The following is a 12,485-nucleotide window of genomic DNA, read 5'->3' as shown; positions in this document are numbered from 1 at the left end:
CTATATTTAAAAAAACAACAACAAATAGGAATAATATTTAACAATATACTTCACATGCATGAACACACAGGGCCTGATATTGTCCACTTATCCACAGATAATAGTACCTTACTGCATTAGTAGGTCCACTGACCTGGGATTTCTTGCAGAAAATGCATAGCTGAATTGGGTTCACTGTGAGAACAGTTACAAAGTAAATTCTTATCCTGAGTTACCATACAATAGTATTGGAAATGTCATGTTCTTTTATAATCAGAAATATATCTATGGTGTCTTGAATATAACTGTGTGAGTAAATTATCTCTATAATGGCAACCACAGTGTAGTGCTGTTTTTTATGACTACTTTAGACTTGTATTAACAAAGCAGGCTTTTTAGTCTCAATCTAAACAATGAAGCAATCCTATACATCTCCTATGGTGTGAATAAATGACCATACTTTCTGAAAATATTACCTATCATTGAATCAAAAAGTATTTTTTGCACAAAATCATTAGTTTGATCATGTGAATAATTTGAACTCTGTGCTGGCTTAAAATTCTATCTATCTATATCTATATCTATATATATATATATATATATATAGAATACCCAAGGATAAAAGCACGCATATGCATAGGTCTCAACTTAAAGCCAATGGAATTATTTTTTGTGCTTTCTTTGCTCTTAAGTTTAATGTCTCCACTATTTCAGTTTACACCACTTCCCTTGAGACTGTTTTACAGTCTCATCTCACTATTAGAAAGTTTTCACTGACATTTAGCCTATTTTTTCTTAATTTCAGCCCGTTATTCCTAGTTATGCGATCTTGAAACATCCTAAATAATGGGTTTCAGAGTAGCAGCCGTGTTAGTCTGTATCCACAAAAAGATCAGGAGTACTTGTGGCACCTTAGAGACTAACAAATTTATTAGAGCATAAGCTTTCATGGGCTACAGCCCACTTCTTCGGATGCATACCTATCCTAAATAATGACTCTCCCTGCTTGCTGTGTACTCTTCAAGCACATGTAGAAGGCTTTCATATCCTTTAATCCATTCTATTTCCTGAGATTCTCCTGGTACGTCACTCCCTCAGGCTTCCTCCTCATTTTTTGTTGCTCTTCTAACTGAACAGGGTACTGAGCTATCATTGAAGTATTTCACCAAGAGGCAACATTTCTTAGTTTCACGTACTAAGTTAGAGCATAGGCAATAGTTATGTTCAGCAGCCATGATGTTGCTAACAATAGAGGGTTGTCCTTTTGAAACAATAAAGTGTGATAGTATTGTATCTTTGGAATGTAGGTGTCAGCGTTTAGAGCTTTGAGGATGCATGTTGAAACTGTGATGCCTGGAGAAAATGGTATATTTTCTTGAAAGCCCCAGAATTTTGATTAAAGCAGTTTTTGGATGATTGGATTATAGAATTGAAAAATAAAGCTTTTAGCTGAGCTTTACGCTTGATTTGGGCTTTGGCAAAATTTTTATTAAACTGAGAGAGCTCCCTCAACATGGGAATACATTGTTATAATTTTCTGTATGAAATAAAGATACCGTAGAAAAAGCATGAAAGACAAACTTTAAAAAAACCCACTTCAAAGTGTAGACCTGTGACTGTTATGACAGAGATCTATTTGTTTAGTGATTTTTTTAAATTATGCATAATGTAGAATGTCTTTATTCTAAACCATTGATGATTTTATATTTGAGGGTAATTAACAATTGGAGCAATTTATTAAAGGTTGCAGTAATTCTTAAATCAAGATTGGATGTTTTCCTAAAAGATATGCTCCAGGAATATATATTGGAGGAGTGCTATAGCTTGTGTTATAAAGGAGATTGGGCTAGGCACTAGAGAATCACAATGGTCCCTCCTGGTCTTGAACTCTGATTTTACTCAACAGTGACCTAGTCAACTAAACTGTGTTTCTTAGTAGAATTCAGAATGCTTAATACTATGCAAAACAGATGCTGTATGATCCAGCAAATATATTCTGTTTAAAGTGTTCATGCTTGGAAATTCTATGTTGGGGAAATAGAATAATTTTATGCCATTCAGTATGATTCTGATAAGTTGGGCATGGTTCCATATAGACACTAACTATCAGGAATGTATATTTCATGCCGGTTAGGCACTTGGAGCCTGATTCAGAGTCCACTGACGTCCATTAAAAGACTCCTATTATCTTCAGTGGGCTTTGTATTTGGCCCACATTAGCTTGGAAAGAGTTATGATGGGCAAGATCTTTAAAAATGAGTGAAATTTTTTTTTTGGTTGCCTTTTTCTTTGGGTGCTCAGCACTTTCTGAAAATCAGGCCCCTTTCAATGTATCTCAAAAATTGGGACCCAAAAATTGTGGTACCCAAAGTCACTGTTCTTTTCTGCAAATCTTGTCTAGGGACTACTGACCAAAAAAAACCCACACAGTAAAAAAAACTGTCAATCATTTAGAGGATCCTGAGGAAATGAAATGATCTGAAGATGTCTGACCTAACCATTAAGGTCAGGCTTGCTATGGAAAACTGCCTAAACCTATTTAATATATGCCCAACCAAAATAAAATATCATCTTAATAACTGTATCTCTCTTGGACCCCTTGCAGAAGTTAGTTCCTCTGTGTATTCACTACCAAGCATAGCTTAGCATTTGAGGTTTGCATGTAGTTTGGTCAATTATTTTTTGCGGTTTTGGTTTACAAGCCACCTTGAATTTTGCTTTATATTTGTAAGAAACCCCAAAATAATATTGAAACATTTTCTTCACCATAAAAGAAACCATAAAGGATATTAAAACAGAAGAAATATTGTAACAAAAATACCAAATAATCATTCCATTGCAAGTGGAAGAGAGTGTTAAATGTCAATGAGCTGGTTCCAGGCAACCTGCTGAGGTAACAGCTACACCATGTACAAAAAGGGTTGCATATCATCACCACCTATGAAGGTCAAACCTATAGGCAGAAGAGAAGACATCTGACTGAAACCAAGGATGATACTGAATCTGTTTTCTGAGAACATGCATGATGCTCCTGGTAGTGTGCTCCTGTGTAGAAGGAATCATATGCCCACCCATTCATGAGGAGAAGTAAACTCACCCTCCAGATAGTGGGTCCACCTCCACAGCTGAACAGAACATAGCAGAAGAAACTGTTTTGAAAATAGGAAGAGATGATGATCAGAAAACCATTGAGATTTTGAGTGGTTATTGACAAATGATCAAGAAAAGAGAGAATAATCCCCTTTTATTTGAAGTGGGGTCAGGTCATCTTATGCCGACTAGCCAGTGGAGTTGGGGTGTGTGTGTGTGTGTGTGTGTATGTATGTATGTATGTGTATATATATATATATACATACAAACTTCTTCAATGTGGTGGGAGTATTAAGCTTTTGTAAACTTGACCCACGTTATGTGCTCAGGGACAGAAAATAAAGATCAGTCACTTATTGACACTCTTATGTATGACACCTTCATTTCACGCACCTCTGCATAAAACACACTGCCATTGCAGGCAGCAAAAAAATGATGATCGAAGAGCTTTTTACTCTGCTGAATGCTGACTAGCATTAGTTCTCTGATCTATGCTTGGCTTTCTGCTCTGGCCTTGGTTTTTCAGGCAATGGAAAGAGCTGATGTGAGACAGAAGAACATGCATGCTGCTGACTCAGTTGAGATGAGACAAAAACACAGGATGAAGTAATGGGGGAGTGTGACAGAGTGCTGGAAGCTAACAAGTGAGCTAGCACTCTCATCACTTAGGAACAATGAGTTCCCCTAGAGAAGGCTGACTGGCAAGATGCTGCTAATTAGCTCATCAGGCTGGGGTAGGGGAGAGCTGATGAACCAATTAGCCATCAGCTGAGGGGTATAAAAGACACAGGAAAGAGGTGAGGAGGGAGGAACTGGGCTAGCTGAGCATAGTATGTGCTGAGATCTCAGGGAAAGGAGAGCACTGTTCCTCCCTGTTTCTGTAGGAAAGGGCAAGAAACACTGTAAATACTTGGCTGCATGAGACTGTAATGAGGACACACAAGTGCCACTTGCTGGTGAGTCTGAGATTTCTGGGGCATCAAAGGATAGGGATGGAGCCTGCCCTCTTACAGGGAGAAATAGGGATAAAGGAAGTGGAAAATTCTAATCTCCATCTTGCCTTTGGATTCAGCTTTGCAGCTTGAGCTGGTTGGAACTTGGAATTGTTGTTCTTTGGGAAAATTCCCAACTCTTCCCCCCCCCCCCCCTCGTTCTGAATTGGGACCAAAAACAGAAATTTCTCAGGGAATGAAATACCGGGATTTCATTTTGAATAACTTGATGACATTTTCTTTTTGATAAGGTCAAAATTGTTTCACTTTGAATTTATAGCCTTGGCTTGAATTTATAATATTAAGTTGAAATGTTTTGGCTACTGTATTGTCATGCCACTTACCAATTAGAATACCAGTTGAGCAAACAGTGTACCAATTGTCAATTACCTCCCAGTATTATGATGCTTTGGGGTTCAACTTGGACAAGTAACAGGTTTTGTCACCCTCTGCCTGTTAACCCTGGGTGCCTCTGTGCTGTACAGCTTGAGTTCAGAGTACTGACACTAACAGCATTATCGGAGCAAACTAGCCTCATCCTGACTTTCACCAGCCTGGTTACTCCTTGCAGGATGACACCAACAGCCCCTTGAGTCCTGAGGTCTCCCCAAAAAGTCTTTCTCTGCAGTGCTCAGCCCCTCTGACTGTAGCACCCACAAAACCTTATAAAGTTTGCTGCTCCTTTAAAGATACTGTATACAGCACTAGCCAGTTAGGCTGAGGATTTTGCTATTCAGTCTGAAATACTGCACTGAGATGTGTAACAAAACAATATAAGTTTATTAACAAAGAACACATATTTAAGGGATACCAGGTAGAAAGGATAGGGCTAGAAATTATTACAATCAATCAAAAGTAAAAATATGTTTCTAAAACTAAAGTCTAACTTAACAAAGTAGAGTCTTTTGTTCAAGTAGGTTTCTCACCTATATTCAGTTTCTGAAGATGTTCAACCCCCTTGGTTGAAAGGTTCCACTTTTCTCAGATGCAAGAACTCTGGCCTCTTCTTTCTGCCCAGTAATGGATGCCAAAATGGCTTTCTGTCCTTGCTTAAATCTTCCAAAGTTCAATGACCTCACTGCAGGAGGCAGGAAGATTTCCTGGAGCTGCAACTTCCATCCCTTGCTTAGTCCTCCATTCTCATTTGGCTGATGGCTTTGTCTACCTGGCATGTAAATGTAATTTCATTGTCTCTCTCCTTGATCGATTTACATTGGAGATGCATTCAAGCAAGCAGAACCACATTCCTTTGTCAAGATGGGGGTGACTTTAGCCCCGGCTGCCAAACATCTTTTAGGAATATATTTCTGGCACCCATATGCATGCTGTACAGTAATATTGACTAGTGTGTTACCCGTTTGCATATGATATCTTACATAATACCTTTTATGATACAGATTATGACAACAATTGAGTTGGGGTACAACTGAGCTGGTCAGTCCAGCTGAGACTCATTGTTAAATATAAGGGAGCCTCTTCCCCTCTGGCACTGGGGTGCTCTTACGGATACACAAGCCTGCTGAATTTCCAACACAACTTATTGCAGCACCTAGTTTTTCCTATTCGAATCTTATTTAAAGAATGAGTTGGCCTGATTCTGCTGGACTGGTGAGATCTGATGGAATCAAGCACGAGGTGATATGGCTGCAGGTCTCAAATTGACCAAACCAGGGAAATCAAATACAAACCTCCAAAACTGTCCCCTCACTGATGTGATACAAGCAGCACAGAACACAATGATGTGAATTAAGTATGAAACGTTCTCCTTTGTTTTATTATGCTCTGACACTTTAGAAGTTCTCTGTTCATTCTTGCCAAAATAAGCCTGTTTTTCTAAATTGGTCAAGCTTTGGTTTGTGAAAGGAAAGCCCTTTGAAATAAGCTGGGGTTTTTGTTTTGGATGGTTTGGGATTTTTTCAGTTTACAATGTTAGTGAGATGCTAAGTGAACTGTAGAGTTCTGTGAAATGTTTTGTATCTGAATGTGAAGCTGTTGCTGAAGGGTTGCATCGAACCCCAGCTTCCACTGATGTGTAAGCCAAAGCTCTGGTTCCTCTGAAGTGGAGAGCGTCGATAGCATGATGAGTTGAAGTGTCAAAGATTTCTGTAATCCCTGTGTGACGTTGTGCAGTCTATATGGTTTTATAAAAACATAATAAGTGAATATAATGTAACTGGAATATGCTTCATGGAAAAGGTCTCTTGTAAGGTATCATTACAAAGCTTATAATCTACTGAGTGTGATCATCCTATTTGTATAAATGTACCACTCTTGTATCTAAAACTAGAAATATGAAATATAACTCTGAGGGCCTATTGTAGTTATGCAAAGTGTGGGCCATTAATAGTGGTTTGGAATCTTGATGACTCCCATTAACCAGGACCATTGTCTACAGATGGCTGTGTTTACCTGTTAGTCTTCCTGTATATGTGTGTGCTGGTAAGTGGGTAATGAAGTCTTGCAGTGACATGTGATCATGTCACCTGACCTGGAATCCATCTTTAACCTGGTGCTTTTACAGTGGGGGTGGAAACCCAAAGGGACAAAGGGTTCCCGCTTTATGCAAAAGCTATATAAAGAGGTGGAAGAGAACAAGGGGGGAGAGGAGCCATCATGAAGAATCCCCTAACTATCACCTGAGCTGCAACAAGAGCTGTACCAGGGGAAAGAATTGTGCCCAGGCCTGGAAGGTCTGAGAGAAAGCTTACTGAAGCATTTCTGAGGGTGAGATTATCTGTATTCAGCTTGATTAGACATAGATTTGTGCATTTTATTTTATTTTGTTTGGTGACTTACTTTGTTCTGTCTGTTACTAATTGGAACCACTTAAATCCTACTTTCTGTATTTAATAAAATCACTTTTTATTCATTAACTCAGCGTATGTATTAATACCTGGGGGGAGCAAACAACTGTGCATATCTCTCTATCAGTGTTATAGAGGGTGAACAATTTGAGTTTGCCCTGCATAAGCTTTATACAGGGTAAAATGGATTTATTTGGGTTTAGACCCCATTGGGAGTTGGGCATCTGAGTGCTAAAGACAAGCACACTTTTGTGAGCTGTTTTCAGGTAAACTTGCAGCTTTGGGACAAGTGATTCAGACCCTGGGTCTGTGTTGGAACAGACGGGAGTGTCTGGCTCAGCAAGACAGGGTGCTGGAGTCCTGAGCTGGCAGGGAAAACCGAAGCAGGGGTAGTCTTGGTACGTCAGGTGGCAGCTCCCAAGGGGGTTTCTATGATCCAACCCATCACACCCTGATACATTTAGTGAATGGAAGAGCACAGCCCAAAAGCAAGCATAATGGGTTTTGGAGGGGGTGTGACCCAGGTCCCAGAAAGATGTGTTAATTCAGCATTGTCCTGAATTTAAAGCTATCCTTTCCAAAGTGGGGACCCTTTGGGAGAGTCAACCCCTGTTGGAACCTATGGTCAGCTTACACCCATCTGTGCACTTTAGGAAGGCCAAATTCATCTGTCATTCTATTGCAGTTCTCAAAACTGAAATAAATGGAGTGACAACAGGGATGAATTTGGTCCTGAATCATTGAATCATGAATAACCCTAAGCCTGCAGTGGTTTGGATTATTAACACAATATCATATTCTAAAGAGTTAGAATTAAAGGTGACAGGTTTTCTTTACCTTATGTGGAACATCGTTTTTCATTACTTCAAAAATAAACCAAGGACTTTCTGTATTGGACATGCTCCTTGTCACACATGTTTTCTGCAAAGGTTTAGAGGTTCGGGAGACGGCAAGCGAGCAAAAAGAAACATGTATTTCCAAATTGCTGAAACAAGAAACTTAATATGGCACCTTTTGTGGCATTGCTTTCTATGCCTATTTTGGAACCAATTGTTGGATTGAATCAAGGTACTGTGTTGCTCTACATCAGTGGTTCTCAGCCTGTGGCCCAATTAGCACACAGCTGCAGCCCAGCTGTGTACTTAAAAAATTTCAAAATTTGCTGTTCTGGTCTGGCAGGGGGTAGGGCTGGCTGAGTGGGGGAGAGAGAGAGCGTAAGGCAGCCTGCAGTAGCGCTCCTGCCAGCAGGGTGCTAGTGAGTGCATGGACGTGGGAGAGTGGGTCTCTGGGTTGGGTTGGCTTGGGGGAAAGAGAGGCTCTGGGCAGTGACCGGGTGGGGTGCTGGGAACTAGAGCTTTGCTGCAACACCCCGAGGTTTTAGGTAGGGCTCCACTCTAGCCCAGCGCCAGGGGTCCTAGCTGCGCAGCGGGACTTGGGTCCTGGCTGCTGGGCCCCACGCCTAGGGCTACCCTCCTGTCCTCACTCTGTGGAGGGATCTCTGGGTAAGGGTGTAGGGAACTGTGGTTCTCTACCTGCGGCCCACATAACATGTTGGGGGCCGCATATGTGACCCACAATGATAAACAGGTAGAGAACCACTGCTCTACATAATACTATGAAAATTCTGTGAACAATTGGGCCAGCTCCCAGCAAGGAAGCAGAATTTTTCTATACATTAGGCCCTCAACTGTTTTATTTTAAATCCTTTTAGTGATGATCCTACAATGACCTGTCTAAGCAGATCATTCCATTGTCTAATTGTCTTTTCTGTTAAGTTTTCGCTAACTCTAACTTCATTTCTTTTTTTTTAAACTTCAAGTCAGAACCCATTACCAAATTTTAAGAACTTTTCACTGTTTAGACCCCCAATTTTTTATTTTTATAGCTACTAAATGAGATTTTCCTTTGACATTTTTAAGCATCAAAATGAGTGCAGGGGTGTGTGTGTGTGTGTGTTTCTGGGTTGTTTGTGGGTCTTTTTGTTGTGTTTGCTGTGCTGAAAAATTAAGGAATTATTAGTATAATTTTATTGCTAAAGAAAACTTAGATTTTTCTATTTAAATACTGTACAAAAAAAGCATAATTATTTTCATAAAACCACATAAGATTTCAGATTATTCTGAGTATTATTGATTCTAAGGTTCACGAGAAGGTTTTGTAATCAGCATAGTAATTTGACTTCTTAATGAGGCTAGTCCTGTGAGAATTTGACTCATATATAGTATGTTTATGAATCTAATCAACCAGATGTTATCAAAAACAATTAAAGATGCTATCTTTTTTTAAACCCACACGAGAGCAAGAACTGAAATAGTGGAGTTTTGCTTATCTAATAATTAAAACATGGATTTGACTGAACTGAAATCAAGATGTATAATGACAAAATTCAAAACCCACAAAATGAGCTTCTTAAACAAATCTCTAAGCAAAAACCATTGGTATGGCAAAAGCTCTGAAGCTGTACTTAAAGCTAAGTGACAGTCATACTCCATATGTGTTTTTTAATAGGGATTTATTAAGCCACAACAGGATTTTCATTAATTGTTTCAGTTGCATTATGAGAGATGACCATGAAGGGGGAGTACCTTCAAAATCCAAGAAGTATATCAATACTCTACTAATGTTCTCCCTTTCGTGGCTTATTACCATTGTGGTATGGCTCACTAACTTTAATTTTTCATAAAATCATTATTTTTCCAATTTGAATAATTATTTCTGGTGAAAATGTCTGAGGAAATTGGTAGGGAAAAAGTTTTTTAAAAATTACCCTGTTTTTGAATCTAAAAAATATTAAACAATAAACTTTTGAAAAAAGAATTCCTGGACCATATAGAGTCATCCTTACTCCTCCTAGTCTTCAATAGCCCCGTTGCTACTAGCAGGAGTTTGTGGCCTGGAGGCCATTAACAGCTCACTTTATACTATTAAAAACAAGACCCCAGTCTTGCAATAGTTCTTTTCTAGATGTTCTCATATAACCCTCCTTGCCATAGTATCTGAGTGCTTTCCAGGAGTGTATTAGATGTTGGCCACATTGCTTGTCTCATCATTCGTTCTTCCTCTCATTCTCTCTGCAGGGGGAGAATTGTGTGTACAGTGGAGTGTTTGCTTTGGTAGGATGTCTTTTGTTTGCTTGTATTTTAAATGCTGCTATATGTTTTCTTTAGAGAAGGCAGGTCAAAGAAGTGTGCCTTATACTAGGGGTGGAAACTGGTGAGGTTTGTGATGGTCTTTAAATCATTCCATGGTTTTGGATTGGCCTATGAGAGAGCTCTGCCTCCTTCACAGATGAGTTGCATGTGCCCCTGTGGTAGAAAATTCCATTGTGCCTGTGGAATAGGGTTGCTGACACCCTCCCTTATCCTGGAGTTTTAGGCAGTCTTTTAGACATGCTGGGCCCACATTTTGTGCCTTGATGATATGGGCTGAAACCTTGAACTTGACTTGATATTCTGTGGGAGACCAGTGTGGGGAGTGAAGAATACGTTTGATGTTTGCAGTAGTCAGTGGCTTCAGTGGAGCTATCAAGGCTGATTTCCCCACTCTGGCACGTTGAGTGCAGAAGCTGGGGGCCGCAAGGATTCCAAAAATTAATACTGGCCACTCCAGGCGTATATTAAACTCCCAAGGTTACAGCTTCTCATTGACCTTGGATGGGTCGATGCTGCCACCACCCAAGTGCAAAAAAACCCTTTGGACCTAGGAAGGCGCACTATTCCTCCCTGTGGGGTACCCTCAAGCCCTTTCACCCTCCCTCCGGGGAAGAAAACAAAGGAAATCAGCTGTTGCTGCCAGCTAATTAAATAACGTATGCACAAACTCTTAGGACACAAAAATCCAATCCTGTTCTTAAAAAAAAGGTAAATTTTATTAAAAACAAAAAAAGAAAATACATTTGGAACCTAGGCTTTTTGCTAGACTTTAAAAAAATAATTACAAGAATTAAGCATTAAGAAATAAGAGATAAACCTAATCACGTCTTCCTAGACATTTCCTGATCTACTTACATATCTGGGGTTTCAAATAAGTAGCTTTTAGATATGATCTGGTGATTTTCATGCCTGGCTTAAAGCTTTTTACAGCATAGTTCCAGCCCTGTCTCTGCTCTCTCCCCTCTTTCTGGAGAAGGATAGACAGACAAAGAGAGAGAGTTTTTTTGGTTCTTACCCCCCCCCCCCATATTTAAAAAGTTCTATCCCTCCCATTGGCTCTTTTGGTCAGGTGCCCACTCCCTTCCTTTTACCTATGGACTTTTTTAACCCTTTACAGGTAAAACAAGTAGAGAATAGCTACTAGCAGGGAATTTTGTAGGTAGCTGACTGGCTGGGTGTCCATAAAACGGAGCTACCTCCCGCCCCCTTCATTTATCACAGGAGCTATGACAACTTACACTGGCTGAGAATCTGCCCGTGAACATTTCCTAACTTAAATTTTACGCTGGAAGTTGGATAGAGTGGCTACAGCTCCACATGATCTACTGCTAAAAGGGCAGCATGTACACTGAACGGAGAGAAGACTTTAAAACTGTCACTCTTTCCTTCCAACCTCTCCCTAAAATTTCCTCTCTAACCTTTTATGCCCTCAGGCTGTCTCTCTTATCTTTGTTTCCCCCATTAACTCCTCCTTCCTATTTAATACAATGTGTATGGCTGGGACCTCACAAAATACATATGCTCAACTGTGCCCAGGGCCGGCGCAACCCATTAGGTGACCTAGGACGCTAACATTTGGGGGGCGGTGACCGCAGCGGCCAGATCTTCGACTGCCCCGGTTGTCGTCGGCATTTTGGGGGCAGGACCTTCCGCTGCCCCTGTCAGGGGCGGCATTTCGGGGGTGGGACCTTTCGCTGCCTAAGACGGCAAAAAACCTGGCGGCGCTCCTGACTGTGCCCCATTCCAAAAAAAATCCAGCTCGCCAATCATAATATCTTTTTTTGGATAAGGTGTGTCCTCTGCTATGTCTAACCAGTTTCATTGCACAGTGTACCATTAATAGCATTAAATCAGCCATGAGAGTCATGAAAGTTATGAACATTTGCCAGCCAAAGCAAACCCCCCAAAACTCTTGTCCTGCCCCTTACTATGATGATACTGATGGTGTTGAAAAAACTAATGATATTTGATATGCGGGGGTGAGGAAATTAAATTACTTGCGTTGGGCGTATAGATGGATAAAACTTTGCAAGTCTGCATTGAACAACAAACTCTGCTTCATGTAAAGAGAATACTTTTTAAAAGCTCCAGTGTCCTTTTATTTAAAACAGACATTTACTGCTCATAACCGGTACCAGGCTAACAGTCCTAGAGACTGAAATCTTCTGTTAATATTATAGAACTGAAGGAATGGACTAATTTAGAGGGAGGAGATATAATTCTTGGATGTGAGGGGATGTTCAGTCCTTATGCATATTTAGCCCTTGGCCTCTCTACTAAGAGAGCTGATAGGTTTGCCTGTCAGTGGCAATTACAGTGGTGGGTTTTGTGATGTTTCAAGTAGGAACTGGAATGAAATAATCAGCTCCCTTTTTAAATAGTTCACATTTAATTCATGTGAGCCAAAATAGGAAGACAACTTGCAGCCTTTATAGATGGCATGTAAGAGTTTGTTCAAACATCTCCAT

At 40.2% G+C, this 12,485-nt stretch overlaps 1 protein-coding gene across 7 annotated transcripts in view; it reads left to right on the top strand.

Annotated features, from left to right (window-relative positions):
- The window catches only part of MARCHF1 (membrane associated ring-CH-type finger 1), a 462,831-nt gene that overhangs the window by 115,535 nt on the left and 334,811 nt on the right, over positions 1-12,485 (top strand). Inside the window, exon 1 of one of the 7 annotated variants that reach the window (XM_065596509.1) lies at positions 3,895-4,025. The exons of the other annotated variants lie outside the window; for them this stretch is intronic. The gene's annotated coding sequence lies outside the window, so the exon portion shown is untranslated. Of the gene's footprint in view, positions 1-3,894; positions 4,026-12,485 lie in introns of those variants that run through there. 7 annotated transcript variants of the gene reach the window in all.

This window comes from Chrysemys picta, chromosome 5 (assembly GCF_011386835.1).
Source record: "Chrysemys picta bellii isolate R12L10 chromosome 5, ASM1138683v2, whole genome shotgun sequence".
In the NCBI taxonomy this organism is placed as follows: Eukaryota; Metazoa; Chordata; order Testudines; family Emydidae; genus Chrysemys; species Chrysemys picta.
This window is presented reverse-complemented; position numbering and strand designations above follow the sequence as displayed.